At 62.3% G+C, this 6,000-nt stretch overlaps 1 protein-coding gene across 1 annotated transcript in view; it reads right to left on the bottom strand.

Annotated features, from left to right (window-relative positions):
- Positions 1-4,621: 4,621 nt before the first annotated feature.
- The window catches only part of LOC123847802 (olfactory receptor 5V1), a 215,581-nt gene continuing 214,202 nt past the window's right edge, over positions 4,622-6,000 (bottom strand). Inside the window, exon 2 of the transcript XR_010409768.1 lies at positions 4,622-5,440. The gene's annotated coding sequence lies outside the window, so the exon portion shown is untranslated. The remainder of the gene's footprint in view (positions 5,441-6,000) is intronic.

Raw genomic sequence — 6,000 nt, 5'->3', positions numbered from 1 at the left:
CAGGATCCCTGATGGCCAGGAAAAGGAGGTGACTGTCCCACCCTTTCTCCCTGACAGACATCCCTTCCTGGAGCCTGAGTCCCCACTCCACAGCCACAAGGGGCCAAGAAGACTCAGTCTCTAGAAGCTTCTGGGCTAGATGCTGACTGGGGTTGCCTTACACAGTCTGGTGTTTCTGCTGGCCTTGCCGTTCCTCGAGTTCCGGAGTTGACCTCCCAGTCGTCGCTGGAGACCTCAGGCATCATCTCAGCCTCTGTCAGCACCTCCCCCTCCTCAGCCTCCATCACATCTGTGGCAGCCTCGGACCTACACGAGCGCCATGCCTCGGGGTCTGCAACCACGGCTCCTCGCTGCCGCTCTCCATGCAGCAGGTGGGCGCTGCTGCCTCAACCCCATCAGCCTGGACATGAAGATCGGCACCATATACAAGAGCATCCTGCTGAACTGGGCACGTGGGGCATCCCTTTGGTCTCCTGACTCAGACGTCTCTGAGTACTGACCTCACTGGAACAGCTAGCTACTCTGGCGAAGCCACTTCTGGACCCTCCAGGCAGCATGCCCAGGCCTGGAAGGACGCAAACGACCACCACGGCCCCCACTCTACACAGGAGGAAACTGCGGCAGCCTCCTCACCTCCGGCTGGTCCTTGCTTGGTGATCCCCATGCTTGGGTGGGGACAATAACATGCCCACCAGCTCCTTCTAAATCTACGATGCTGTGGCTCTGGTAAGACTGCCCGGATGGTGTCCCCTGAACCCCCCAACCCGCAGTGTCCCCTGACTCCTTGCCCAATATCCAGAGAGCCCTGCGTGATCTGGTCTAGACATGCTCCCCAGTGTGCACCCCTCAGCCCACTCCAGCCTCTGTAGGGCCTTCGTCCCCCAGGGAGCCCGGCAGGAATTTGCCCCTCAGAACCCTTGCCGTCCCTCCCTATGACCCCCATCCACGATGGCCTCACCTCCAAGCCTGGGCTCAAAGGCTCCTTCCTCTGGCTCCTCTGTAAGCTCAGGCTTTGGGTCAGATTGAGCTGGGTTCAAACCCACAGCAGGGCCATGTCACAGCCCTGTGACTGGCAAGCTCCTGTGGGAACTCCTGGGACCTCAGTTTTCTACTTTGGAGATGGGGTCAGTGACTCCCACCTCAGGAGGATGGGTTGGGGTTGAAAGCAGGGAGATGAAGGTGTTTGAGTGCCGGATTTTGGGGAGAGGGGCTGCTGCCAGGAAGACAGGGGGAGGGGATGTAGAGGAGGAAAAGGCGGCCTGACCTCCTCCCTGCCACACGTGTCCCCATCACCCTCCCCTGACCCCCCCCGCCATGCACTGAGACGAACACTGAAGTGGAACGTGGGGGCCAGGACCGCAGTGGGGGTATATTTCATTTCTCTCTAGTCCCCAGGTCTCCATGTCCACTCAGTCCAGCGGTCCTGCCTGGCGGGACTGGGGCTGGCCCCCGGCCTAAGAGGACATGAGGGTCACTGAGCAGGCAGTGGAGATCAGGACACGGAGGACCAAAGCCACAGCCAGCCCCTCAGGGTTGCGCAGGTCTGCTGGCAGGTGGGGTCCCGCGCAGGCGCCGTCTGCTGGGCTGTGTGCGCCTGCGCAGGATCCACCTGCCTCCGACCCACCGTTGGTGGGAGGGCCCCGCCCACCCAGAGTGCACCTGCGCCACGTCCACCCAAAAGATGGGAGCCGACCGGCCACGCCGAGCCACGCTAATGAAGTTCCTCCTCCAAGCCCTCATGGGACAGTCGGCAAACTGAGGGCAGGAGAGGCAGGGACTGGCCTGGGACCCACCAGCTGAGCAGAGGCTAGAGGAACAGGGAGGGTTCCAGCTTCTGAGGCCAAGCTTCACCTCACACGGGGTTTCCTTTGGGAAAGAGGGCCCCTAAGATCCGGGGAACCCTGCCCACACTCCCATGTGGGGCCCTTTCCTCTGGTCATCCTCACGTGGGCACACGTACGCACAAGGCTCTCTGCATGCGCGCGTGCGCGCACACACACACACACACACAAACTCCCCAGGGGCGTCCGAGGTGGCGTGGACCCGGGAGGGGACAAGGGGGAAAGAAGGAGGAGGTTGGAGGCAGCTGGGCCGTGGGCTGTGGGCATTGTCTCCTGGGAACATGCCCGGGGCCGTAGCATGGGGCTCGGGGGAGACATGCCAGGCTGATGGCCAGGGCGTCCCCAAGATGCCCAAGGGCTGTCACAGGCACCCACATTCTAGAGACAGCCCCCTTCCTACTCAGTTCACTTGGCTGGAGATGCTGCAATCCTGCTGTATCCTGATGTCCCCAGGATGTGGTCTCAGCAAAGCCGACAGTGAGAGCCGTTGCCTCCACTGCAGACCTGGGGTCAGGTCCCACCCCTGACACCTCTGGCCATTTGCCTGGAGGGGCCCAAAGGGAACACAGGGAGGCCCAGAGCCAGCCAGGCCAGCCAGACACCGCTGTGATCCGACCGTGCAGCCCAGCGCCCCTCTGTGTGTGTGTGTGTGTGTGTGCAGAGGTCTCGGGCAGGGTAGCCCACCCTGAGCAGGAGCAGGGTGATGAGGGGCCAGATGCCTGGTGGGTGGATCATGTTGACACCCCAGGTCAAGGCTGGCTGGGTGGGACGGGGTGTGCTGGGGCGGCCTCCTTCTCCCCAGGGTTGATCCGGAGCCCTGTCGATACATGTCACTGCACCCCGGGCGCAGGGCTGTGCCCGCACGGGGCTGTGTCTGATCTGGGGGCAGCAGTGGGGCTGGGCAGGAGGATGGTGAGGACGGCCGGGCAGGGCTGTGATGCCTCCGAGCCGGGCGCCGCTCACTGTCTTCACAGAGCCCCATGGAAGAAACTGGGGACAAGCTGGTCAACAGGAGCCTCACTCTACGGCTCCCTGGCGTGGGGCACGTGCACCAGGCAGTCGGTAAGGGCTGGGGCGGGCTCAGGGTGAGTGTGGGGACGAGGGCGCTCCAGGACCAGGCTCGGGGAGGGCCGGGAGGGTCTCCTGCCCAGACGCCATCCGGGACACTGACGACCCGGGGTTCCATGACGGCTGTGCCCCTTACGTGGCCATGATCTCAACCCAAGGGGTCTGGGCTGCTCACTTCAAAGACCCACACACACAGAAACACACGCCAAACACACACACACACACCCAGTCCTTCAAACACACACACACACACACACCTGGTCCTTCACACACAGACACACACACCCGGTCCAGCCCCAGCCTTGGCCAGGTACAAAATCACCCTTCACATACGTGGAAGATGATCCGAACCAATTTGGATATTCTGTTGCACTTCAGGACACGGACAGGAATAGTTTTGCAGTTTCTGTGTTGTGAATTGTCCCTCCTTTATCCACAGATCAGCCCCACCGTGAACCTGAGTGGGCCCTGCCGCTGGAGGCGAGCCAGAGGCTGTGGGCGGTCCGTGCTGACAGCCTGAGGAAGCTGGTGGAGCCGGGCCAGGCCCTCTCCTGTGGCCCCTCTCCCGGAGCACCTCCCAGAGGAACGCCTCCCCAGCCCTTCCCACACCTGCTGCTCACAAAGGTGAGCAGGGCCCCCCGTCCCGCCCGGAGGCTCCCCCTCACCTGCGGGCTGTGTGTCTCGGGCCTGGCACGTCCCCTCTCCGAACCTCAGGTGTCTCCTGGGGACCCTGCGTGCCACGAGGCCAGGCCCCACACACGGGGTTGCCGTCGGGCCTGTTGGGACCGCTCCCCGACCCTGTGGCCGGCCCACGGGGAGGGTGGCCTGGGGCTGAGGCGGTTCCTCTCCAACGTGAAGGAGCTCTCTGCCCCAAGCCTCGGTGTCCTGTGTCCCGGGCAAAGCCGCATTCCTGGCTGTGAGGAGGTTTCAGATTCCATCTGGGGCTCCCATCCTGGGTGGAGCCAGGGCAGGGATCCCTGGGGGCTGGCCGAGGGGCCCCAGAGCCACTCAGACATCTGAAAGGTGCTGGCTGGGCTTCATCAACTCCACAAATGAACAGGAAGCCCCTTCTAGACATTTTCCATAATTCAGGGAACAGGGCAGACAAATGTCCCTGCCCCGTGGGCCTCTTTCTAGGTGGGGGTCCGCCGCTAAGCCTAGACGACAAAGCAGAGATGGGCACACGACGTTCCGTGGGACGCCCTGCCGGCCTCCTCTACATACGGATCCCTCTGCTCTCATTGTCCGAAGGATGACGGGCCCTCGGACGAAGAAGAGCCCTTGTCTCCGAGGTGGTGAGGGAACGCGGGGGACCGGTCAGGTGCGGAGCCATGGGTCTCGTGCACATCTGCCGCAGGGCTGGGTCATGGTCCAGGAGCTGTGGGCAGGTCGTCTGTGCACACCTGGCCATGACACACCTGGCTGGCCCTCTCGGTGGGGAGGCCTGCGTGCCTGGTGCACCTGTCCCCCACCTACCCCTGGAGGAGCAGCCACGTTCAAGCCTTTCCATGTCCGACCCTCAGGGACAGTTGGGAACCTGGGTCAAGAGAGGCAGGGACTGGCCCAGGACAACTGAGGGGTGCAGAGTCCAAGGAGCTGCTCTCCAGTCCTAGGCCAGTCCCAACCCTCCCATGAGGTTTGCTTTGGGGGTGAGAGCCCCTCAGATCCTCGGGAAGAGCTACTCACCCCATCCCATGTGGGGACATGACCTTGGCATCCCCAGGCACGTAGAGGCACGTGCACCTGCACACCCACCCCCCCACACACACCCACACACACACACACACACCACTCTGACTGCCCAGCTGGGGGTCAGAAGGGGAGGACACCCTGGGAGCGAGGTGGGTGACAGGGGGGAAAGAAGAAACAGGTTGCAGACAGCTGGGCCATGGGGCAGGGCATCAGGACTCCTGGCAAGGACCCAGATCCATAGCATGGGGAGGGGAGACAGGCCAGGCTGAGGGTCAGGGGTCCCCAAGGGGCCCATGGGGTTTCCAGGGCACTGGGAGAGGACAGGGTCTGGGTTCCAGTGTCCATCACCAGCCTGGGCACTTGGAAGCAGGAAGAGATACCCACCCCCAAGTCCAGAGGGGCTCCAGCACAAAGGCCTCAGCTTACTCTTCTGTCACTTGGGTTGTAGAGATGCAGTGTCCCTAGGGTCCCAGAGGCTTGTGGAAGAGCCTGTTGGCCTTGGATCTCCATCCCCGACCCCCTGTGCTCCCAGTCCTGGGAAAATGCTTGGTACTCCCTCGAGGTCCTTCGGAGCAGGGGACAGACTGGGGGCTTGGGGGGCTGAGGACCTGGGTACACAGAACGTGGCAGAGCACCGACCACTAGTCTGGGGACCAAGGCCAAGACCCTCCTTGTTGCAGCCTCCGGGTCTCCATTTGGAAGAGGTTCCAGATTCACTGCTCTGGTTCGGGTGACAAGGCCTTAGGAAGGAATGGAGCACCGGGACAGAAGAGGGAAACACGGACAAGGGAGGCTTCTGAGATTTCTCACATCACCCTTGGAGTCCACAGATCCTGCTCCTGTGAGAGACACAGAGACAGAGACAGAAACAGATAAGGAGACAGAGAATGAACACACGACAGAGGGAACCAGAAGAAGTCACACACTTTCCTCCATCAGCTTGGAAATGACATCCCAGCATTTTGCCCCATTCTCTTCCTGAGAGCGCGGTCACACAGGCCATCCACCCCGGAGGGGAGGGGATTCCACAGGGATGTGTGAGCAGGATGCGGGAATGCCCGGGAACCACTGTGGGGACTGCCCAGCACATGGGCGCAGACGAGGCCCCGGGGCCTGAGCCTCAACCTAATGGGAGCCCCTGGAAGTGTGCGTCACCAGGGGACAAGGTCGGAATCCGTTCATTGCAACCTTCCCACAGGGGCTGGGAACAGGCAAGAAGGGGGTGGCTTTGCCCAGACCCCAGAGCAGACCCAGGCCCCTCTGAGCTGTGCTCCATGTCCCGCCCAGCCCCGGGCTCATCCTTGCATTGCCAAGTGTGCCCCAGCCTCCTGTGATAGCAGGTCCAGAATGTATGTAGAGGTCCTACCCCTGATGGTGTCCCTAGGAGTAGAAGCCAGAA

This window comes from Mirounga angustirostris, unplaced genomic scaffold (genome assembly GCF_029215605.1).
Source record: "Mirounga angustirostris isolate CCGP_5_RB_7025 unplaced genomic scaffold, mMirAng1.0.hap1 SCAF_2, whole genome shotgun sequence".
NCBI classification, from domain to species: Eukaryota; Metazoa; Chordata; class Mammalia; order Carnivora; family Phocidae; genus Mirounga; species Mirounga angustirostris.
The sequence above is the reverse complement of the archived record's forward strand: the minus strand, read 5'-3'. Positions and strand labels throughout refer to the sequence as shown.